The following is a 24,915-nucleotide window of genomic DNA, read 5'->3' on the forward strand; positions in this document are numbered from 1 at the left end:
ACAGCCAGTTTGAAATTTCCCGTAGAACTGATTTTTAAGCCCAAGTATGTGTAGTTAGTGGTTTGTTCAATTTTGGTTGTTCCTAGTGTGAAATTTATTTTGGGCCCCTGATGTCTGGATCTTTGCTGGAACACAAGGACTTTGGTTTTTTGGGGATTTATTGTCATGGCCCAAGTCTGGCAGTATGACTCCAGCAGATCCAGGTTCTGCTGTAGACCCTCCTTAGTTGGTGACAGCAGAACCAGGTCGTCTGCATAGAGGAGGAATTTAACCTTGGATTCATATAGGGTGAGGCCGGGTGCTGTAGATTGTTCAAGCAATTTTGCCAATTCATTTATGTAAATATTAAAGAGTGTCGGTGAGATTGGCGAGCCCTGCATCACCCCCCACCCCTGTGGGAAGTATTTTGTTTGTTTGTCTCCAATTTTAACTGCTCATTTGTTGTTTGTATACATTGATTTAATTACATCATATGTTTTTCCCCCTACCCCGCTTTTGATAAGTTTCAGGAATAAACTGTCATGCCAGATGGAGTCGAAAGCCTTCTGGAAATTTATAAAGCATGCGTAGATTTTGCTTTTGTTTTGATGAACGTGTTTGTCAATTAGGGTCTGTAGGGTAAAGATATGATCTGATGTTCTATAGTTTGGCAGGAATCCAATTTGGCTTTTACTCAAGACATTGTGCTCCTCAAGGAAGTTTATAAGTCTTTTGTTTATGATGCTACAGAATACCTTCCCCAGGTTACTGTTTACACAGATGCCTCGATAGTTATTTGGGTCAACTTTGTCCCCACTTTTGTATATGGGCGTTATGAGCCCTTTGTTCCAGATATCAGGGAAGTAACCGACACTCAGAACCAAGTTGAAGACTTTTAGGATAGCCAGTTTCATTTTATCGTCTGTGTGTTTAATCATCTCGCTTAGTATGCCGTCTGCCCCGCAAGCTTTTCCTGGTCTCAGGTCCTTGAGTTTTTCAAAAAGTTCTTTTTCTGTTATTTTGGAGTCTAGTGGGTTTTGGTTATCTTTTATGGCCATTTCTAGCTTTTCCAGTTTTTTGCATATTTGGTGTTGCTCTGGCCTTAGTGTGTTTTTCTGGTATAATTTTTCAAAGTGGTTTTCCCATGTGTCTCCATTTTGAATGGCCAATTCGTCGTCTTGTTTTTTGTGTAATGTATTCCAGTTGTCCCAGAAACAATTGGAATCAATGGATTCCTCAATGGAGCTGAGTGTATTCTTAATATTTTGCTCTTTTTTGGTTCTGAGTGTGTTCCTGTATTGTGTAAGTGTCTGACAATAAGTAAAGCGTAATTCCTCGTTTTCTGGATGTCTGTGTTTTTGGTTTGATATTTTTCTAAGTTTTTTCCTCATGTTATGGCAATCTGGGTCAAACCATTTTTCATAGTTTTTTGTTTTGGGTTTGTTCTTGCGAGCTTTCAAGTTTGACCTTGTTGCCAAATTATCAAAAATATTGTTTAGGTTATTCACTGCCCGGTTTACGCCTTCTTTATTGTGAGTGTATATGTTATCCAGAAAGGTGTCCAAGAGAGCTTGAGTTGATTCATTGCTAATTGCTTTCTGGTATTTTTCCGTGTCGTTTTTGGCCCATCTGTACGATTTTTTGGTGTTGTACAGTTTACTGGGTTGTGTTTCTGTGTTGTTTGTTTCTGTCTTTTTAAGATACATAGTAATTTGACTGTGATCTGACAGTGTTGTTTGTGGTTTGACTGTGAATGCTCTGAAAGAGGATGGGTCCAAGTCCGTAATCATATAGTCTACGATGCTGCAGCCAAGAGGTGAGCAGTAGGTCGATCTTCCTAGGAGGTCTCCTATGAATCTACCATTGACAATGTACAGACCCAGGCTTCGACAGAGCTGCAGGAGATGTTTTCCGTTGGTATTTGTCTGCTTGTCGCAGTTATGCCTGTATGGAAGGGAAGGGATATCGAAGTGGTTATTCCCGAATATGTAATTGTTTCCCTGATTATTGGTGAAGTCTGGTTCTTCTCCAGTTCTTGAATTGAGGTCACCACAGATCAACACGTTCCCCAGGGCCTGGTATTGGATAATTTCCCCCTCAATGTTGGAGAAGGTGTCCTCTTTAAAGTACGGGGATTCCATTGGGGGGATATAAAGTGCGCAAATGAAAACATCTTGGGTGTTAGAGATAATCTCCCTCTCAATTTTGAGCCACATGTGGTTTTCGTCCTTTATTATAAATTTGATGTAATTCTTAAGCTCTGTTTTAAACCAAATCAGTATGCCTCCGGAGTCTCTGCCTTGGGTTACTCCTGGTAATTTATTGGAGGGGACCACCAGCTCTGTGTACACTTGGGGATGGCCAGTGTGTCCTTTTCCTTTATACCAAGTTTCCTGTAAAATGATAATATCTATATCTTTAGTTTCATCTATGAACTCTGGGGTCCTACTCTTCACGTCGAGCACCGAAGAGCGTAGACCTTGGATATTCCAGGTCGAAATATATAAGGATTTCATGTTAAGTTTGATCTTTTACTATGATATGTTAAAGAATGATATGTGTTTGTCATGTCTAAATGTGGGAAAAAAAGATCATCTCAGTTGTCTATAACTGTTAATACTACTTGGTTACAATTCTTTCTATTAATTAGTCCTTGATTTTTTTCATTTTCTGATCCATAAGGTGGAAGTAGATGCTGCTGCACGTCTGCTTATTGTCTCTTAATGGATTGTCTCTGTCTGAGGTATTGCGTACGTCCTGTGCATGTCTCCCTCTGTCTGGCTGGGAGCGGTCCTGTCCCCCTGTGGGACAGGAGTGGTGCAGGTCTGGTATTGTTGTTGTGCATGGGGATCCTCTCTGGTCCCGGTTGGTGTGGTGGTGGTCTCTGTAGTGGTCCTGGTATGTACCCCGCTGATCTCTGGTGGTCGGGGGGGGGGTCCTCTTGGGGTCTGGGCATGGACCCGGTTAAAAGCGACGTCCTTCAGGGCTTTAGCAAAGATCGATATTTGTTTCCTGTGGATCTGGACGCGGTCGTAAAGACATTCCTCATCGAGGGTGGGGTGTTAGGCCAGGTGCACGTTGTGCTTTGATTCACAGTCTCTTGCTATGCTGGCATTTATCTCATGAATTGTGTTGCTGTTAAAGTCTGTTCTCGGCAATATTGTGGAAACAGTGATTCTAGTGTTTGGAAATGTATTGCTTGCCTTCCTAATCACTGCTCTGAGTGATGTTGCTACCTCTTTCTGCTGGGCCTTTAGATCATTTGTGCCCGTGTGTATTATTATGTGTTGGGGGGAGCCTAATCTGGTTTTGGTCAGCCATTCCATGGGTTGTTGGGCACCAGATCTTTTCTACTTTACTTCAAGGGAAGAGCTTTTTCTCCCATAGAAATTTCCCATTTGAGTCTATGAGTATTACGATGTCAGCCTTGTTTGTGTTTACTGTCTGGTGGCTTTCGCCTGGACTCATAGCGTGTGTGTTGGGCTGGGGTGGTCGTGTCTGGTGTGTGCGCTCCTCTTGTGAGCGGCTCGCTTGTGGTTCCACGGTGGTGGGCGAAGACTGAGCTTCAGTATGCTGGTCGGTCTGTGTGGCACCCCTTGTATTGTGTGTCTGCTGCTGTTGTTCAGTGTGGGAGTGCAGCTGTTCAGTCGGGCTCTGTATTGCCTTATCTCTAGCCTCTGGCTGCTGGTCTAATGGTGTTATCTCTCCTCTATGGCTCTCTTTGTTTTCCTGCAGCTCTTTCACCTGATTCCCAAGTAGATTCACCTGATCCTCAAGTAGATTCAGCTCTCTCCTGTGTCTCTCCCTCTCTTGCTGTTGTTCGTGTTTCATTTTAAGGACCTCCTCTCTAAGTTTAACCATCTCTGTCTCTAACTGATTAAATTTATCCTTTAGTTGTATCTGGCTGTGTGATCCCGGGGTATGTGTCCCCCTGTCCCCCTGTGTCTGGTGCTTGTTCTGGGGATTGTGACGGGGGCTTACCCCTCACAGTACAGAGTTTACCCTTCCGGCGCTTCCTCTGCTTTTGAACCCTTGTATTCGGGGAAGGATACACGGGGGACCAAGTCACCCTGGGTTGGACTGCCCAGGAACTATGCCTCACCGGTGGTACAAAGTCCCATATCATGGGCAGTATTCCTTCGTCCTCCCTCTGATCCTCCCCTTCCTTTGCTTTTCCGGTTACTATGCTTAACACAATTCCCTTCTCTGCTGCGTGCCGTAGGGCTTCCTTCGGCTGCGCGTTGGTTTCACACTGAGCTCCAGCCTCCCTGTGACCTTGACTTTGAACTTCCTGTCCTATCCTTCCTGCCTGTCTGTCAAGTGGTGTGATGTCTCCACAGTGGCAGAGGACTATCCCGGGCGGCACAGCCTTCGGGCCGACATTGACCTCTGTCAAAGCTGCCACCTCCACCGGGGCGTCCCCTGTCACTTCTGGGGGTTCTCTGGGTTTGGGGACCTTCTTGCTTCCTGCCCTAGTGGGGTCAAACCGCTTACATTGGTTAATGTGGTACCACTTCACCCGGCGGGGTAATTGGACCGCATAAACCATTGGGCTGGCCTTATCAACGATACTATAAGGACCCATGTACAGTGGTTCAAACACCCCCACTCTGGCGAAGCTGCGGACCATGACCTGGTCGCCGACTTCCCAGTCCTGCTGCTTGCGGGGTTCCAGCAGCAGTTTGTTGCTGCGGTGCTGTTTCCCCATATTGGTGGCCGCTTGCCAGTGAATCTGCTGCAGTCGTTCCAGCAGATTCCCAGCAAAGCGGTCCCGGTCTGTTTACCGAGGCTGACCTTCGGTGAGGCCGGGCACCAACACGTGTACCGGGGTCCTCATGGGCCGTCCAGTCATCAGCTCATGGGGCGAGTACCCTGCGCTCTTCGACTGACTGGCCCGAATTCCCATGAGGACCAGAGGCAAGACCTCTACCCATTTGTTCGGTGAGTCCCCAGTCTCCTTGCGGAGTCTTTCTTTAATGGTGCAGTTCAGGCGTTCCACTAGACCTGAGGACTGGGGGTTGTGGGCAACATGCCACTTTGCCCTAATTCCTAGTACCTTTAGGGTGGCCTGCATCACCTGGCCAGTGCAGTGCCTCCCCTGGTCGGACTCCACAAACTGTGGTAGTCCCCACCTTGAAAACACCTCCCTGACCAGGATCCTGGCCGTCCCTATTGCAGTGGCTGTTCAGCAAGGGAAGGCCTCCACCCACTTGGAGAATACATCTACCAACACCAGGCAGTACTTGTATCCTCCCTGGGCGGTCGGTAGGGGTCCTATGTAGTTGACCTGGATCGACTGCCATGGTCCCTCTACCCGCCTTATGTGCCCCATGGATGCCTTTCTTTTCTGGGGGTCTGGGTTGTTTGCTGCACACACCAGGCAGGCTGCACAGAAGTCGTGGACGTCTGGCCACCACGCTGCCTGTTCCACCTTCTGCCAGGTGGACTCTGGCCTGGGATGTCCTGCACCTGGGCCCTCATGGGCCAGTTGTAGGAACTCCCGCTGGTGTTGCACTGGGACCACCCACTTGTCCCCCTTAAACAGCATCCCTTCCTTCACAGCTACGTCCACAGTATCATACGGGCCCTCTGCTTTTCCTCCACTGAGGATGGTTGTTATGGCTGCCTTGAGGACGGGATCCTGTGCCTGGACCATTCTCAGGTCCGGGGCCAATCCTACCCCTGCGCTCCCTGGTGTCCTCGGCTGGCCTCTGACAGCTACTACACTGCCTTTCTCGTACGGGTCCCAGAAGCAACCGGTCTGTGCTCCCTCTCTGGCCAGCAAGTCGGCTCGCTGGTTACCCTCTGCCCGTGGCTCGGTCTTAGAGTGGGCTTTTACTTTATGGATGTAGACTTCCCTACTACTCTCTAGGGCTGCCACTATCCTCACTAGCAGGGGCTTGGTGACCAGGGGTCTCCCATCCGCGGAGGTGTACCCCCTGCGGGACCAAATCGCCAGATACTCCGTACACGAATTGCATGTGACCATACTGTCCGAGCAAATCGTGTACGGGGTGGGGAATTTCTCGGGGTGAGTGACCACGTACATCACCGCCGAGAGTTCAGCCTGCTGGGCGCTCAGGGTGCTGGGGAGTTTAAGTGCCAAGGCTATGCCTGCCTTGGGGTCCCAAACTCCGCAGCCCGTGAGTCTTGTACCCGCGGACACTGAACTTGACCCATCGACGTAGATCTCGCGGCCTGTGGGATGTGTCCCTGCCCGAAATCCGAAGTCGATGTCCCACACCCCCTCTACTGAGCATATCTGCGGTTCCCCTGCATAAGTAAGGTTGGCTGCGAGCTTTGGCTCACAGAGGCCTCTGACCCTGATCGCCATCTGGGAGAGGACGAGGGTCCAGCGAGTGATCCTTGCACTGCTGACCGTCCCATCTTTTATCCTCCCATCAAGCAGCATCTGGGTCGGGGTATGATGGGTGAGGAGTGTGATAGGGGATACTCCTGTGAAGACCAGTGACCTCTTCACTGCCCAGTGAGTAGCCAACAGATGTTTCTCACAGTTCGAGTACCCCTTCTCCACATCCGTGAGGACCCTAGAGGAGTACTCCACCGGTCTCAGCCGTCCGTGCCTTTCCTGTAAAAGCACGGCACTCAGGCTGTCCCTGCTGGCTGCCACCTCCAAAAAGAAATCCTCACCCCCATCAACTGCCCCCAGTGCAGGTGCTTTTTGCAAATCTTGCTTCAATCGAAAGAATGCAGCCTGACAGCCGTCGTCCCAATGCCACTCAACCCCCTTGTGGAGGAGTCTGAGTAGGGGGGCTGCCGTGGCTGCATAATCCTCGATGAAGTCCCTGCAATAGCCCGTGATCCCCAGAAAGGATCGAACTCCGGGCACGTTGGTCGGTACCGGGAGTTCCTGCACTGTTCGCCTTCAGGCCTCATCAATGCCCCTTTCTCTTGCCCTTAAGGTTAAACCCAGGAACTTGACTTCCCTCAACCCTATCTGGGCCTTCTTGGGGTTTATTTTAAACCCGCCATCTTTTAGCACAGCCAACAGCTCAGCCAGCAGTGGGCCGTGTTGTTCCCTGCTCTCTGTGAAGAGCAGCAGGTCGTCCACCTACTGCACTAGCTGTCCTGGCTGGTTGAAACCCTTTAGACAATTGGCCATGCACTGGTGGAAGATGCTAGGGCTATTGTGAAATCCCTGTGGGAGGCAGGTCCAAGTATACTGTTGCTCCTTGAACGTGAAAGCAAACTTGTATTGGTCTTCTCTCCTCACAGGGATCGACCAGAAGCCGTTTGAAATGTCTGGCACCATAAATGTGGTGGCGGAAACAGGGATCTCTCGGATCAGGTCTGCAACCGCCGCCACCGTGGGAGCGCAAGCCGGGATGTTCTTATTGAGCACCCGATAGTCCACCGTGGCTCTCCACGAGTTGTCCGGTTTCCTGATCGGCCAAAGGGGAGAGTTTACGTGGGTGGCTATGGGCCTCAGAACACCCTGCTCGACTAGCGAACCCAACGCCACCTCTAAATCGGCTTCCGCCTCTCTCGGGAAGTTGTATTGTCTTTGGGGCCTAGACGTGGGATCCCCATCTATTCTGACCTCCACCCCTGTGACTCTCCCACAGTCGTGCTTGTGGGTGGCAAATGCTACGAGATTGGCTCGCACATAGGCCCTGTACTCGGCTGGGGTGCCACTGGCCAGAAGCTCCAGGTCGTAGCCCCCCTTTGGCTTCACTGTACAGAGAGTCCCCTTATCCTGCACCTTGTCAATCATCATAACTCCCTTCTTGGTCCCCGGGTCTACGGTTCCCCACAGACAATGGTTCCGCAAGTCCACCAGGATCTGGTGGGCGATTACAAAGTCAGCCCCCAGTATCCCCTTGTCAGCCTGCTCCCACTTCATCAGGACACACTTCCAATTCGCAGTAAGTGCGCCTAACTGAAGCGTAAGTGGGAGTGAGAAGTACCCTGTCTTCTCATTCCCCGTGAATCCCACTAGTTCATAGGGCACCCCGCTGGATAGAGGTGAAGCCCCCGGATCCTCCGCATGGACGATGATGCTGGAGGCACCCGTGTCCAACAGGTAGGTACCCCATGCTCCCTCTACCTCCATCTTCACCCACGGTCTACCCCATGAGTCATAATCTAGTGGGCACAAGTAAGCAGGCTGCGTGGGCTCTAGTCATTGTTCCTGTGGTTGTGGCGCCGTGGGGATTTCCTTTCCTACGGCTACATCTATGTGTCCCGTCCCTGCCATCAGCTGTCGGAGTGCTACCACTGCGTTTTCAAAAACTTCGTTTGCCTGTCCTTTCTTTCCTCCGGACTGGGCAGTCGCGGGAGGGTTCCTTCCTTCCTGCGCCTGGGGTGGATTGCTCCTACAACTACTTCAGTAGTGGCCGGGCTTCCCACACCCGTAACACACTCCCCTCTTAACGGACGGGTGCTTGCCCTCCTGATACCATTCCCTTTTTGGATTAGGGTTTGAGTGCACTTCGTGCACTCGCCCCTTTGTGGGTTTATCCAGCTTTTCATCTGGGGTTTCCCCGTTACGCTGGGTAACCGACATCCTTTCCGCCACCGCCTCTTCGGTGAGGTTAGGGTCTCTGGGGTTGAACCAGAGATCTGCCCGGGTCTTAATACAGGGCAGACTGTTTGCGATAATCATCCGGAACCACGCTTCACGCTGGTCCACTGTAAGAGCCCTTCTATCCAGGATATTGCCACAGGCTGCACGGTACACCATCCACAGCCTGTCCACGTATACCTGCGGGGCTTCCCCAGGTAACTGGCTGGTCTTGTTGAGCCTGTCAAGGGGGTTCCCATCGTTACACCCCAGGGCTTCTAAGATGGCCCGTTGTAACCGCTCTGGGGTAACCTGCCCCTTTCTACAGGCTGTTGGGAGGGCCTGGTACACCCTCCCCTCTATTGAGAATAGCAGCATCTTTACTGCTCCTTGGTCGTCACAATTGTTCATTTCTACCGCCTGTGCGATGTTAGAGAAATGTACAGATGGATCTCCCCCCACTCTGGTGAGCGTGGGGATATGTGCAATCATGGCCTTCAGAGCTGGAGCTGCGTGCGGGACTACAAACTCACTGTCCAGTGGCCCACGGGCCTGTGCCCCATGTGGAGGCCCGTACTTTTTCTGGATCACTGGACACATAGGTCCCGCCGCAGACTCCGTAGCTGGGGTCTCTATTTCCTCTACCTCCTCTTCCTCTGCCTCGGATTCCAATCCTACAGACCCAACTCCTTCTGTGGGTGACCCATACCCCTTGGGCTGGGCCGGACCTCCCTGTCCGGTCCCCCGCCCTGTGGGCTCTCTGGTCTGCACCCTTGTATCCTCCCGTGGCTCATCCGGACCTACCGGTGCTTCGGGAAGTGGTTGGCTGTCCTTCGCAGCCGGGTCCTCTACTATTCCCCAATGCTCCGATCTGTTGTCAGCCCTCTTCGGCTCTAACAAACAGATCGTGCCCTTTGCCTGGGCAAGAGATTGGAGCAGCGACTGAACCCGTTCTCTGCAAGGCCCGTGATCTGTTTTCTCAAAACCCCCCTTGCAGTTAACTCTATATGCCGCCTGCAAATCTTTCAGCTGGCCTTCCAGCTCTTCGATTTTCTGCGCATAAGTCACGTTCAACTTCTTAAGCTTACGTTCCCCAGCCTTAGCCTCGGTCACCTGCCCCTGCAGGTACTGTTGCTGGCTGCGGGAGGCTTCCTCCTCTTTGGCCCTTATTTCCCTTTCCTCAAACAGCTCTAACATGATCCTCTGCCCTGTAGCCTCCCTAGCTTCTGAGGTGAGCAGCACCTCTCGCAGCTCCTCGCTAAGCCTGGCTATCTCGCAGTCCGACGCCCGGACCTGCCTTGTCAGACATATGAGCCAAATTGCCTTTTCTATCTTCTTATTATGCTTTGATCCTGCCGTCCACTGGGCCGCCGCGTCCACGGACGTGGCGCCCTGCTTAGGCTCTGTACCCATTCCTTTGTGAAGTTTACCTTGGAAATAGCATAGGCGGAGATTCTCTTCTCCATCTTAGATTTACCAACAACCACTGTTTCCGAGGTCGTGCATTCATTCACCCACTGGAGTCCTGCCACGGTCTCCATTGTCTAGGGGGTTTTGCTGTGCCCAATTACAGGGGTCTTTAGTGCCTGTTAATGTATTGGGCCTCTGTCTCCTTTATACCCTTGCAGCTTATGTTAGCCTGCAGGTCGGGTGTCACTAAACACCCTCTAAGGAGATAGAGAACAACAGCTTATAGAGGAGGACTAGAATACGGTGAAGATCCACACAGTTTATACCTAATCTGCGGGGTACTCCTGAGCCCAAGCCTCCTATAGTCCTCTCTCTTTTTCCCTAGCCTGCTGTTCCCTTGTTTGGCGGGTTCGAAGCGCCCTAATGCCCCTATCTGGTTCTAACTCCAGAATTTGGATGGAGAACGATGCACTTTAAATAGACACTCGGAGACAAGTAGTCCTTGGAAAAAACAGGTGACAACCAATTTTATTTGGTTCTACCACAAACGTAATAAACACACACACTCTATAACTATAAATAAAATATGGGAGAGAACGGACATAACGAAAATGTTTTACACTGTTTTAACTTTACCAAGTCCAATCCCACCAACTCACTTTCCTACCTAGACTAGACTGACAGTTGCAGGCCCTTGGATTATACTCACAGCCTATTTTGAGTGCGGTTGTTGGGTTGTTGCTGTTGTTGGTTGGTTTGTGCTTGATGGAAAAGGCTCCCGAAATAGCGGGAGTGAATGCCGTCTTCCACAGCCACTTCGGTCGTTGGTGTCTTCTTGTTGATGTCCCCGGGACGGGAGTCGGTATACAGTGCGGTTTCTTGCGGTGATGTTGCGCCGTCTGGTAGCGGAGTAAACTTTCAGTATGCCGATTGAGTCTGGGGCCTGATGGTGGATCTTCTCATCAGCGTGGTTGGAGTTCTTTAGATGGTAGTTCGCCCCAGCTCGTCTCTTCCTCAGCTTCTTAACTCGCTCTCCTGCTCTTTCTTCTGGTCTTCTAATAATCTCTTGGTTCTGTATTTTATACCCAATTCCATTTCAGCCTCTTCGCGCCCAATTAAATTGGTGTTTACAAGTGTGAGGGCAGGGGTATTGTTTTGAGTGCACAGCGGCTCCTCCAAGACTGCTGTCCCATTGTGTCAGTCCTGGGACTTGATTATTTTGGGCCACCTCTTAACTGTAGTGATCCCAAAACTATTGTCCCTAGTCCAAGTTGATCAAGGTGATGATGGCCTGTACTCATAGCTCGATTAGGGGTGAGTCACATATTCAAACCTGGGCCGGGTCGTTCCCATTGGCCGGAGATTTCCTTGCTTCAGGTCCGACTCAGTCCCCTGATTGGCCTTTGAGAATGCACTTTGTTTCGATTGGCCGACATCTATGGCTCACTTCTGAGCCACAGTCCCCTGTATTCAGGTATCCCAGCCTGCTTTTTGGGGCCACTGCATTGGCCGAAAATGTTGGTTTTAAACTGTATAGGGCAATCCAATTTTGGTCACCTTGCCCTTAGAGGGCTCCAATAAAACGTGGTTGTGGATTTTCAAACCCTACTGGTCCAAACCCGTGGCAGTAATCCAAGGCAGGGGTGGGACTCAGGGGACCACAGGGGTAGCACTGCCCCTAGACCTCAAGAACGTCCAAACCCTAGATCCCGCCCTAAAAACAGTCCTCAATGCCATCACTGAGGGCAAGGAAGTAGAGGGTCCGTACGGTACAGCAGCCCTCTCCATCAAGGAGGGCATGCTGTTCCAAGGGGAACAGTGGGTTGTGCCACAGCAGCACCTGAGAGAATTCCTTGAACTGACCCATGAAGGTCCAGGAGCAGGACACCCCGGGCCTGAGGTCACCTGGCAATGGGTGGAACAGGCAGGATGGTGGCCGGGACTTCGGGACGATGTCCGCGAGTTCTGCGCTAATTGTCTTGTGTGCGCTGCAAACAACCCAGCCCCCAGAAAAGGAAGGTGCCCATGGGACACATCAGGAGAGTAGAGTGACCATGGCAGTCGATACAGGTCGACTACATCGGGCCCCTGCCCACCGCCCAGGGGGGCTAAAAGTATTGCCTCGTCCTGGTGGATGTGTTCACCAAATGAGTAGAAGCCTTCCCATGAAAACAGCGATGGCGCTTAGCACTGCCAGGCTCTTGGTCCGGGAAGTGTTCTCGCGGTGGGGACTACCACGATTCGTGGAGTCTGACCAAGGGAGTCATTTCACCGGCCAAGTGATGCAGAACACCCTCATGATCTTAAGCATCGAAGGGAAGTGGCACGTGGCCCACAATCCTCAGTCATCCGAGATTGTGGAACGCATGAACCGCACCCTAAAAGAAAATTTGAGGAAAGAGACGATGGGCTCGCCCAGAAATGGGCAGAAGCCTTGCCTCTAGTCCTCATGGGGATCCGGGCTAGCCAGTCTAAAAGTACGGGGTGCTCCCCGCACAAATTAATGACTGGGAGAGTCATGCAAACCCCCACCCATGTACTAGCCCCGGTGCTCACTGAGGGCCAGCTCCGAGAGGTAAATCGGGACAGGTTTGCCCGGACCCTTTTGGAGCACCTGAAGCAGGTTTATGGGCAAGCGGCTGGGAACATGGGAAAGCAGTATCAGGGCAACTGACTGCTGCTCGAACCCCGTAAGGCACAGGAGTGGGAAATTGGAGATCAGGTCATGGTGAGAAACTATGCCCGAGTGGGAAGTTTAGAACCACTGTACATGGGGCCATACAGTATCGTGGATAAAGCCAGCCTCATGGTATATGCAGTGAAGTTGCCCCGGCGCACTAAATGGTTTCACATCAACCAGTACAAACTGTTTAAGCCGGGTGCAAAAGAGCCAACAACCGAAGCCAGGTCTGAAGGTAAAAATCCTCAGCCTGAGGCGTGCAATAAGTCACAGACCACACAGGTTGGAATTGCAGCCTGCTTGAAGGGAGAAGCTGTCCCGCCCACTTGGGAGGTTTCCCATTGGCCTGGGGCTCAGACAAGGAGGAGCCTGAAGACCAAGGCCCTCCCCCTGATCCGAATGCCATCGGGGGGGAGCCCAAACAGCTAGGCCCTGCCCCTGACACGATTCTGGAGGAGGTGGAGTTGGAGGACGGAGATCCCGCCCTCGACTCAGGCATAGGGGAGGTAGAACTTGGGGGCGGAGATTCTCCACCTGTAGGGACAGGTAGGGAGAAGTCGTCTGCCACAGACCCAAATCCAAAAGGGGCGGAGCCTGAGGGAAGGGAGTCGAAGCTGGCAGTCGTGGAGGAGCCACGGGCTTTGAGGGCTAAAGTCCCAACCACAGGTCCACTCGATGAGGAAGCCTCGCCCAAGGCACCCTCTCGCAGGTCGTCTCGGATGCCTCAGCCAAGAAATACCTGGCCAGATTCCCCCTACCCCAGCAGACACAGACTTGGCAAATCCCTGGAAAAACACAGTCCCCAATTGGCAGCAAAAGGCTGCGAGGGACCCAAGCTGCAGGTCAATGCAGCCCCGCCACAGGGAGCGGTGAGCTGCAGTCCAAATAGGGATTAGGCAAGCCGCCCGGGGACGGGCGGCGTTGTACATAAGTTAAGTTTAAGTTTAGTTAAGTTTAAGGTGTGTAATTTTAAGATAATAGTGTGTATAAGTAATAGTTTTGGAATCTGCCCAGCATGTGTGTTGCTTTGGATCGAGGTCGAAAGACCCGATCATGCCTTCACCAAGGCCAGAATCTCTCGGGAGCCTGGCTGTATCGTTTAATTTGTTACAGGAACCAAAAGGATAATGAAGGGGATTCTCGTCGCATTCGCGGTGATCAGGTGCAGCCTGGCCTATCGGGGCTACACCAAGGACTCCATCGTGCATGGCTGTTCCGGGGACACAGCCCCCATCGCGACCGATGGGACAGGAAGACGGGACATTGAAGAAACAGCCACCTATTTCCACGAAGGGAGGTGGCCAGGATGGCTGGGGTCGACCTCTACAGAATACACCAGCCAGTCGCATTTCGCATACAGAGAGACTTCTCTAATGTGTCCCAGGGTGAGGATCATCGTGTCCAGAGTCAGCGTCACTGTCGGGAAGGTTTGTTTGGCCTGCACGGGACATGTTCCTTTGGACCGATGGTGGTGGTTGTGGAAGCTGAGTAAGAACATGAAGAACTCCACGGCCGAGTGGGAGCGACTGGGTAATAATACCCATCGGACTATTATGGGGACTCATGGGGGATTGAGTGTCTGTTGGGACAAATGGTGGGAACCAGATGAGGGGATTTACATCTGTATGTGGGGTTCAGAACGCGTCTGCCCCACAGGCATCTCCATCTTTTTCCAAAGACAGTGGAAGGATGCTGGGAAAGGGATGAGGTGGGACGTCAGCACACGGGCGTGCGGAGTCCCATACTCTCAGATCCCGGTGAATGCCACTGAGCTCATCACCCGCCCCCGCAAGCCCCTGCCCACGAATCCGGTAGCCAAAGCCCGCAAGGAAGGGTGCCCCACCACTACCAAGGGGCCCGGGAACGGATTGGTATTAGTGCCCACAGGTCAGGTGCTGTTCAAGGGGTGCACTACGCGGTGGCCTCGGTGATCTTAAACCTCACCGAGGTGCGATTGCCAGAGTGGTGCCCCAAGGAAACGGAGCAATTGTACCAGGAGTTAACAAACATGTTCAGACAGTTTTATGAGTTCGACTTTGCCGATGTCGACAGAGCCGGACTGTACACCACACCAAATGAGGTCTTGGACAGGGTAGGGAGACAAAGAAGGGGTACAGTAAATGATATTTTTACCGTTTTCAACACAGGGACTTCCGTCATCAACACTCTGGATGATGTGGAGCTGCAGACTCAGATTAATGATTTAAAAGGGCGGTTAAGAAAGATACTGACGGATGAGAATAAGGTAGTGGGTTCTGAGTTAAATGAGGACCAGGCCATGACACTACACTTAAAAGAAATTATAGCTGAGCTGGAGAAACACGCGAAAACGGTAAATGCTCTCATCAGAGAGGATCGGAATGCATCAGATCAGGCTGCGCAGAACGAAGCATGTGTGCTGTATGGGGCGTGGTTACTGGGCGAGGGCCGCAGTAATCTGGAGGATTTAAAACAAGGTTTGGTCCCCTCCTGGATCAGCAATAAGCACCTCACAGCCCTCCACCCTTTTGAGAATGCATTAAGTCCGTGCCAGCTCAGACTAGCATCAGAGGCCTACCCAGTCCCAGTGGACTGTGGGAGGTCTAATCATACCATTATGGGTATAGTGGTAAGAATGCCGGTAATGGGAAAAACAGCTAAACTCACCCCGGTATACAGGGTGGAGAACATTGGAGTCATTCAAGGGGGTGCACACATTCGCTACACAGCGGTCCCACCGTACGTCATTCGATGGGAGCATGCAATGACGGGTACCGACCTCTCGGGGTGCCAGAGCCGGGGAGCACACATCATCCTGTGTCCCCAGCACTTGAATGCCTATTCGAAACCACAGTGCGGGTTCAGAACTGCTGGCGCAAAGCCTATAAATTGCACCATGGAGGCAATGGCACAAGGCCATGTGCCCCCGCAGGTGGCATGCATAGGAGGTGGGGCATACTGTGTCACAACTGAAGCGCCCCACTACCAACATGGACAGCATGGCTGGTGTCCAGTGAGTGACAGCAGTTTCTGCTTCAAACCCAAGGCAGAAGTTCAAGTGGCCCAAGAGCGAATTGTCCCCATTCCTGAACCTTCCACTGTTCAACTCACTGTGAAAGAAAATTTCACCGATCTGTAACGATTCGTGCACATTTTGGGTATATCATTCCCCCTCTCCCTGAACATCTCACCAAGATACTAAAAGCCGTTGCCGTTTCACAGAAACATTTTTACATGCTGGAGCAGAAGAGATTAGAAATAGGGGCAGACATATTGGATATAGTGACCCCACAGTGGTGGGACCTGTTCACTAATATAAAAGTCCCTTCTTGGATTAGGATAGCCTCCCACATCCTTGTAGTGTGTCAGGTTTTTATTGTGATTTATTTACTATTTGTACACTGTAAAAAGGTCAGACATTCGCAGAAGTATGAGAACAGAGGAGAATGGAGGAAGCATTATGTGCGGGTAGACGAGGAGACACCCGTTTAGATTTTCGCTGCTATGTATAAAGTTAAAGTTTCCCTCCCTCCTCTATGTTTGATATTTGTTCATGTGCAATTTTTGTGTGTACTTTATTTTTATTATTGAAGTTTATTAAGTGAGTTGTTGTTAATAAAAGATAATGTGTACGAACCAGGTGGTGTAGGGGTATTAGGCCCTCCTCCATGCCTGGAAATGAATGTGTCAGATTTTAAATCTAATGTATTGCCATCTATAGATGCTTAATGTACACTGTAGGTTTTCGGAATGGGAAATACATGTGTCGTGGGATCATAGATAGGTAATTACAGGGGATGGTTTGATTGCGGAGAGTCAGAAAATGTTGCTCACCCAGAATTATGATACTTCAAGCAAGTTACAGTATCATCAGGGGGGACTGTAAGATTCGCAAAATTGAACATTGTCCTATAAGGGTCTATTGGCAGAAGAGGCCTTAATTTTTAAAGACTGTTTTAAAAGAAGCCCAGAAAAAGGGGCATACAAAATGGCCGCCCGACCCCGTGAACAGCTTTTCGGGACACTTTAAAATGGTTCCTGCAGTCCCCAGACAGCCTTTATGGATTCAGCCCACAGTAAGTTCTGGAAGGCCGTTTCGGAGAAAACAAAACCAGACAGAACCACATACATATGGATTGGATTCAGATCCAGTCAGATCGGCCTGTAGATAAAGGCCATCTACATGTTTACCCAGACAAAGGGAAACAGTTTTATATTCATAGGGGGTGCATCAAAGACCCATTAAAGACATCAAGAAGGCATTCAAAACAATACAAGATCATTCCAGACCAGAGATGGCCATCACCGGCCATCCCGAAAGCAGTTTAAATATAATAACTACCCCGCAGTGCTACAAGCCCACCAAAAGTTAAACAAAGACTAACCTTGATTTGGCGGGAGATAAGGCCTCTTTTGAGAAGTATATCTGAGGACCTGGGGTACGTATCGGGGGGAATCATCTTTCGCAGATCGCCAGCTAGGAAAGGCTGGAGAAGGAAGAACATCGCCAGCCATCGACAACGCAGCCCTGTTCGGTGCAGAGTTCGGGTGGGGATGACAAGGTTCGAGATGGGAGATCAAGTCAGCATCTAGCCCCGGGGTAACTATCGGGAGATCATCGACCAACCCCGGGGTGTTGATGAGACAGGAAGAGACCTATATGAAAATGGTCAAACAGAAGGTCTCTCCTCGCATCGAATTCCAGGCCTGCTGACATCCAGCCTGTCCGTGATCTCCACCTCGAGGGAGGAGAAGGTGTGTCGCAGCCCGCTGCGTTCCGCTGACCACGTGGAGACAGGATGCCTGAAAGGATCAAAACGCAGACCTGTTTCAAAACTCTATACTTTCCAACTGGATTGGTGAGCATGTTTCTGGCCCCTCACAATTTGATCTAGCTAAGCTTAGGGGGTGGGCATTTAAGGGGTAATTCTAACAATGAGTTGTTATCCCTCGATGTTCCGTGTGTTTCCCCATTTCGTGATGACTTTTGTAAAGTATAATATGCCTGTGTATATCTTAGCCAGTACTGTATTATGATTTGTTTTTCCCTCCCATGTCCTTATTGGTTTGCAGTTTGATTTGTTCCTTTATGCAATAAACTTTCATGACGTTTTTCATTAAACCTGGTCTATAGAGTTTTCTCTATATTGTAGTTCCTGCCTTAATGTCCAGTGTCTAGAACCTAAGGGGCGAGTGGGTCGAACCACTCAAGGTTTTACTGTGCAAGAGAGAGAGGCCTCTAGAGAGAGAAACCTCTCCGATCTAAAACCCCTTACACAACCTAGTTAGGATAGTGGGATTGGGAGGGTAAGGTATTTTTGTCTATAGTAATTCACCCTCGCATATTCTGAAGTGTTCCCCCTTTTAGAGTATAAGATTTATTGTATTGTATATTTTCCTGTCTCAAAATAAAAATCTCAATTCTTTTGACCAACTCAGGTGTCTGTTGCAATTTCATTACAGCCCCCAAATAAGTCCAAAGTCTAGAACCAAGGGAGTGGGAGCGATTCGAACTGCTCAGGGAGTCAGAGGTGAAGCTGACCACACACACCACCCCTTTCAGAAAATGGCGACTGCGGCAGGACTTTGGCAAAAGTGATGTAATGCAATAGACCCTGTGTTTGATGAAAGAACGAAGATGGAAGAGAGGATTTCCTCTTATGTTTTTGAGAAGGTGAATATCACCAAGAGATGGGTGACCAGTCTGGTGCATGCTGAGCATCCCATGGACGCTGCAGCCAAATGGACTGAGAGCAAGGATCATAAGAATTCGGTAGAGAAGGCCATCTGATTGCTCTGCGCCCTACGACAGACCCAGCTTTTAGATCAGCATATTAAAGCATTGACAGCAGAGCTGCAGGAGGCAGCCAAACTGTCTCAGGCAAGAGCTATAGAAGGGGAAGGACTATTGCAGGAATTACAAGCCCAAAGTCAAGAGAAGTTACAGCTAGTAGAGAAACACAGGAACCGGCATGAGTATTTTTGGTGTCAAGTCACCGAGGCAAAAAGCAAGGAGCTAGCACTGTAAGAGGAGAACGCTCGCCTAACCAAACAGTTAAAAGAACAGGAGGAAAGGTTAAGAGATGTGAAGGCAGCTTATCAAGTATCAAGCACTCGGGATTTTGAAGCGGGAGATCACGGCCCCTATCAAAAGCAGACAGACAGTTTAAAACTTGCTCTGTCCAGGGCAAAAGGCATGGTATGCCTAGTGAGCCCTGGTGCAGCCCGGGTAAACCTGGAAGTAGAAGTAGAAACTGTGCAGACGTCACCTGTGGCGCCGGGGAACAACTCAGTTGGGCAAAGGAGGGACAAGCAATCTGTAGGGGGGACAGGGAGGAGTGCACACCACCACCACCTGTGGCGCCGGATTTTGACTCGGTTTGGCAGCAGGCAGAAGTGGGCAACCAAATGCAGGAAAGGTCGGAGCCGGGGCCGATGTGCCCGACTCAACAGCAAAAGTTTGGCCCACCCGGGGGTGGTGGGGGGCAGGGACCCCTTGAAAGCCAATTTGTGATTCCCCACGGTACCCAACAGGTTAGGGCTATGGTAAGCCACCTGAGCAAGCTCACCCAAAAGGGAGGCCCCTCAGTCCACTTTATGGAAGTGGAACAAGCAGCAGGCATTAATGAGTGCGACAACTCAGAAATGGCCAATATGCTTCTGTTCACCTTGGATGGCAAGCTGTACCAGTCCCTCTCTGCTCAGAGCAAGAAGGGACAGGGAGGGTACGCTGCCATCTGGGATTAAGTTCTGGAGGCGATGGGGATGAATGATGGTAGTCTGTTCTCCCGGGTGGAGAAGACTACTCAGTTAGTAGGTGAGACCCCACAGGCTTTCGCAGACAGGCTATGGCCTGTGTACAGGAGTGCCTGTAATGGGGATCTCGACCGGGCAAACTTGAACCAGGATGAGCTGGCTCACTGGCTCCGAAGTCTAGTGGCAAACAGCTTGCCACGGATCAGAGCCAAGGCTGAGCTGTGGTTCGGCCCAAAAAGCCCCCAAGTCACTGAGGAGACAGTGGCCAGACAACTGACCCTGGCTTACCGCAATGGTAGAGGGATGGAAGGACCACAAACAAAAGGTGAAGGTTCACGAGTTAAAACCCAGCCAGAGTAAGAAGGAATGGCACCAGGAAGGGGGTATCCCTTCTGATGTGAGGCGTAACTGCTTCGGGTGTGGGAAAAGTGGGCATTGGAGAAGGGACTGTAGAAATCCTTGGAAGGATAGTATAGGAAAGAATTCTCCAGCTCCTGCCCCAAAGGCAGAATCACCAACCTCTTCCCTCACAGTTGATTCGTTAGTAGCTGCACTTCAAATTTTGTTGGCTGACCCAGGGAAGGTAGCCACAGCCGCGGGTGCTTTAACTCCATCTGCCCCAGCTAACACAGACATATGACTAGAGCCAGCGCAGCCTGTCTACCTGTGTCCCCTTGAGTACGATGTATGGAAAAGACGGCTTGTTAAGATGGAAGTGGAAAAAGTGAAAGGGACCTATCTGTTGGACACGGGAGCTTCAAGCACCATAGCCTATCCAGATAACCCCGCTGTGATGAAATATTTCCATTCATCACTGCCTGTGACTGAGATCGGTTTCAGTGTCATTTCCCTTCCCCCAGACCTCATTGTATTGTGTACTGGAATGTGCTGTATTGTATACTGGAATGTGCTGGAATGTGCTGTGTGTAGGGCTCCGCCCATACCTGGCCCCGTTTGTAAGCTAGCTTCAGTCTAGCCCCAATCTCCAGAAGGACGACATCTCTCTCGCTTACGTGTTTCGTTCTAAGTTAATAAAAGCCTTGTTTTGTTCTGCTACCTTCGAGTCTCGGAATTATTGAGGCACATCAATTTTATTAACTTATTTTTTCAACACTATGGATCAACTCCTGAAACCCGAACGTTTGGATTTGGATCAACATGCCCCGGACGCATCAGCACGCTTCGGACACTGGTTTGAGTGTATGGAATTCTTCCTGGACAATTCCGCAGCCGTCAAAGACGCTACGGACGCTGCAAGGATGAGACTCGGAATTCTGCGGAATTGGGTAAGCCACCGGGTTTACCCCCTCATCCAAGATGCCGAGACGTACCTGGCCGCCTGCGACATCTTAAAGGCGCATTACCAGCAGCCTACGAATGAGGTGTATGCTAGGCACCTGCTCGCCACCCGCGCACAGCGACCTGGGGAATCGGTGGAGGAGTTCCTAAGCACCCTGAAAATGCTTGGCAAAGACTGCAAGTGCCGAGATGTAAAAGCCGCGGTGTACACTGACGAGCTTGTTCGCGATGCCTTCATCACAGGCCTCAGCTCCACTTACATCCGGCAAAGACTGCTGGAAAAAACGGGGTTGGACCTGAAACAGGCTGCGGTTACCGCGCGATCCCTGGATGTGGTCCAGAGAAACTCGGACGCCTACTCTTCAGCCCGCGCCGTCCACGCCGCCACGTGTGCACTGAGGGCGCCACCATCTTGGAAGGCATCTTCCCCGCCCGACAGCCCGACACCAGCTGGGCCCCGCTCTCCCCCCAGAAGCCCTACGACAGCCGCGACGCGTCAGGGACCCAACTGCTACTTCTGCGGGCAGCCAAAGCACACCAGAAACCTGTGCCCGGCGAAAGGCACCACCTGCTTTAAGTGCGGTAAGAAGGGGCACTTCGGGAAGGTGTGCAGAGGGAACGCCGCCGGAAAACCCGCCACCGCCGCGTGTGCGCCGTGGGAGCGGCCATCTTGGACGCCATCTTGCCCGACCTCGTGGGGTCCGCCATCTTGTGAGCAGACAGCGTGGACGCCATCTTGTATCGATCAGGGCCCTACAGTGGCATCGGTCACAGTGGACCAGACCAGGCCGCACCCGCTATCCAGATCAATGGTGGACATCGAGGTAAACGGGTGCCGGTTTAAATGCTTAATTGACAGTGGAAGCACGGAGAGCTTTATCCACCCAGAACTGGCACAACAACTCTCCCTAAAGGTGGTCCCTATTCAGGGTACCATCTCTATGGCTGACAAAACCCAGACATCGACCATTCTGGGTTACTGCACGGTACAATTGTGCGTTAACGGAACTGTATATGATAATTTTAAAGTATTAATCATGAAGAACCTATGTGCGAGCGTGATCTTGGGCCTGGATTTCCAGTGCAACCACCAAAGCATCACGCTCAAGTACGATGGGTCCCAGCCGCCCCTCACAGTGTGCGGTCTGGCTACCCTGAAGGTAAAGCCGCCTTCGCTATTCGCGAACCTTGCCCCTAACTGCCGGCCAATAGCGACCAAAAGCAGGAGGTACAGCTGGGTGGACAGGCGGTTTATCGCGGCCGAGGTAGACAGGCTCCTGAAAGAGCGCATTATTGAACGCAGCAACAGCCCGTGGCGCGCCCAAGTGGTAGTGGTAAGGGGTAGCGAGAAGAAATGGATGGTGATCGACTATAGTCAAACAATCAACAGGTACACCCTACTAGACGCCTACCCGCTACCCCGCATATCAGAAATGGTGAACCAAATCGCCCAATACCGGGTGTTCTCCACCATCGACCTCAAGTCAGCGTACCACCAGCTCCCTATCAGACCAGAGGACCACCCATACACCGCCTTCGAGGCGAACGGACGCCTCTACCAATTCCTCAGAGTCCCCTTTGGGGTGACGAATGGAGTCTCGGTCTTCCAGAGGGAGATGGACCGCATGGTCGATGACCACCACTTGCAGGCAACCTTCCCCTACCTCGACAACGTCACCATCTGCGGTCACAACCAGCAGGATCACGACTCGAACCTCGAGAGGTTCCTGAAAACCGCACAAAAACTCAACCTCACCTACAACGAGGACAAGTGCGTTTACAACACCACGCGCCTCTGCATACTAGGCAGCGTGGTGGAGAATGGGGAAATCGGACCAGACCCCGACCGATTGCGCCCCCTACGGGAGCTGCCCCTGCCCAACACTCCCAAATCCCTGAAAAGATGCCTGGGGTTATTTTCTTATTATTCCCAATGGGTCCCCAACTACTCCGACAAAGCCCGCCCCCTCTTGAAAGCATCCTCTTTCCCGCTCTCTGCTGAGGCCCACGCCACCTTCAAAAGCATTAAGCAGGATATTGAGCGGGCCACGCTACAGGCAGTGGACGAGAACACTCCATTTCAAGTGGAAAGTGATGCGTCTGACTTCGCCTTGGCGGCCACCCTCAACCAGGCGGGGCGGCCCGTAGCTTTCTTCTCGAGGACCCTCCAAGGGCCCGAGATCAGACACTCCTCCGTGGAAAAGGAGGCCCAAGCCATCGTGGAGGCAGTGCGCCACTGGCGCCACTACCTAGCCGGCAAACGCTTCACCCTACTTACCGACCAGCGGTCGGTAGCGTTTATGTTCAATAATAAACAGAGGGGGAAGATTAAAAATGATAAGATTCTTAGGTGGCGGATCGAGCTCTCCACCTTCGAGTACGACATCATTTACCGGCCAGGGGCCCTTAACGAATCCCCTGACACCCTCTCACGAGGGATGTGTGCCAGCGCCACCGGGGATCGGCTACAGACCCTCCACAACGACCTCTGCCACCCAGGGGTCACGCGGCTGTTCCACTTCATAAAGTCCCGTAACTTACCCTACTCGATTGAGGAAGTTCGGTCTCTGACCAGGAACTGCCGCACTTGCGCTGAGTGCAAGCCTCGGTTCTACCGCCCAGATAGAGCCCACTTAATCAAAGCTACACGGCCCTTTGAGCGGCTCAGCTTAGATTTCAAGGCCCCCCTCCCGTCCGTCGACCGCAATGTTTACTTCCTGAACATTGTGGATGAATACTCCCGTTTCCCATTCGCCTTCCCCTGCCCAGACATGACCAGCGCCACGGTCATTAAATGCCTCAACAGCCTGTTCTGCCTGTTCGGTATGCCGAGCTACATCCATACGGATAGGGGGGCGTCCTTCATGAGTGAAGAGCTACGCCAGTACATGCTGTCCAGGGGGATCGCCACGAGCCGTACCACCAGCTACAACCCCCGGGGTAACGGCCAAGTGGAGCGAGAGAACGGGACAGTATGGAAAGCAGTCACTCTAGCTCTAAGGACCAAGGGCCTCCCTATCTCCCGCTGGCAGGAAGTCCTCTCGGATGTGCTCCATTCGATACGGTCGCTATTGTGTACGGCCACTAATACCACGCCTCATGAACGAATGTTTGTCTTTCCCCGGAAATCCACCTCAGGCGTATCCATGCCGTCATGGCTCTCCACCCCAGGTCCGGTACTCGTGCGAAGGCATGTGAGGGGCCACAAGACGGACCCTCTCGTGGAGCCAGTACACCTACTCCACGCCAACCCCCAATACGCATATGTCCGGCACGCCGACGGAAGGGAGGACACCGTGTCCATAAAAGACGTCGCCCCAGCCGGCATCGACAACAACCACGGCAATAGCGGCAACGACGATCACAGCAACTCTTACCCACCCACTACTCTTTCATCACCCCCGGAAGAACACCGACCAACGGCACCCCCACCAACTACCCCTTCAACAACCCTGGCGGCACCCCCGGCAGAGACCCAGGAGGCTACCGGGGACACCCAGCCGACACCCGCGGCACCGCAACAGCCACGTCGGTTGCAGAGGACTATCAAACCCCCAAACAGACTAAATCTATAGAAGGGGTGAATGTGATGAAATATTTCCATTCATCACTGCCTGTGACTGAGATCGGTTTCAGTGTCATTTCCCTTCCCCCAGACCTCATTGTATTGTGTACTGGAATGTGCTGTATTGTATACTGGAATGTGCTGGAATGTGCTGTGTGTAGGGCTCCGCCCATACCTGGCCCCGTTTGTAAGCTAGCTTCAGTCTAGCCCCAATCTCCAGAAGGACGACATCTCTCTCGCTTACGTGTTTCGTTCTAAGTTAATAAAAGCCTTGTTTTGTTCTGCTACCTTCGAGTCTCGGAATTATTGAGGCACATCACCCGCCACCTCACCTCTGTCTAACGGGGTTCCATACAGCTTAGTGGGGTTCACCGGTAACGAGCAGGTTGGCTCGTTCTCTATCCCACTGTCCATTCATTTGGGAGCACTCCACACCAAGTGGACTTGTGTTCTAATGAAGTGGGAGCAGGAAGGGAAAGGGATCCTGAGGGCTGATTTTATTATAGGCCACAGGATCCTAGTGGATCTCAGGAACCACTGTCTGTGGGGAGCATGCACCGGCAAAGAAAGTGAAGTGGCAGTTATCCCAGAAAAACAGGGCAAGGGGACCTTGTGTACCCTAAAACCCAAGGAGGGTTACGACCTCGAGCAAATGGTCAGTAACACTCCAGTGGAGTACCAGGCATTTGTGTGAGCAGACCTCGGCGCATTTGCCACTCACAA

Source organism: Somniosus microcephalus, chromosome 2 (genome assembly GCF_052327205.1).
Source record: "Somniosus microcephalus isolate GS21.2 chromosome 2, FLI_Smic_1.0, whole genome shotgun sequence".
NCBI classification, from domain to species: domain Eukaryota; kingdom Metazoa; phylum Chordata; class Chondrichthyes; order Squaliformes; family Somniosidae; genus Somniosus; species Somniosus microcephalus.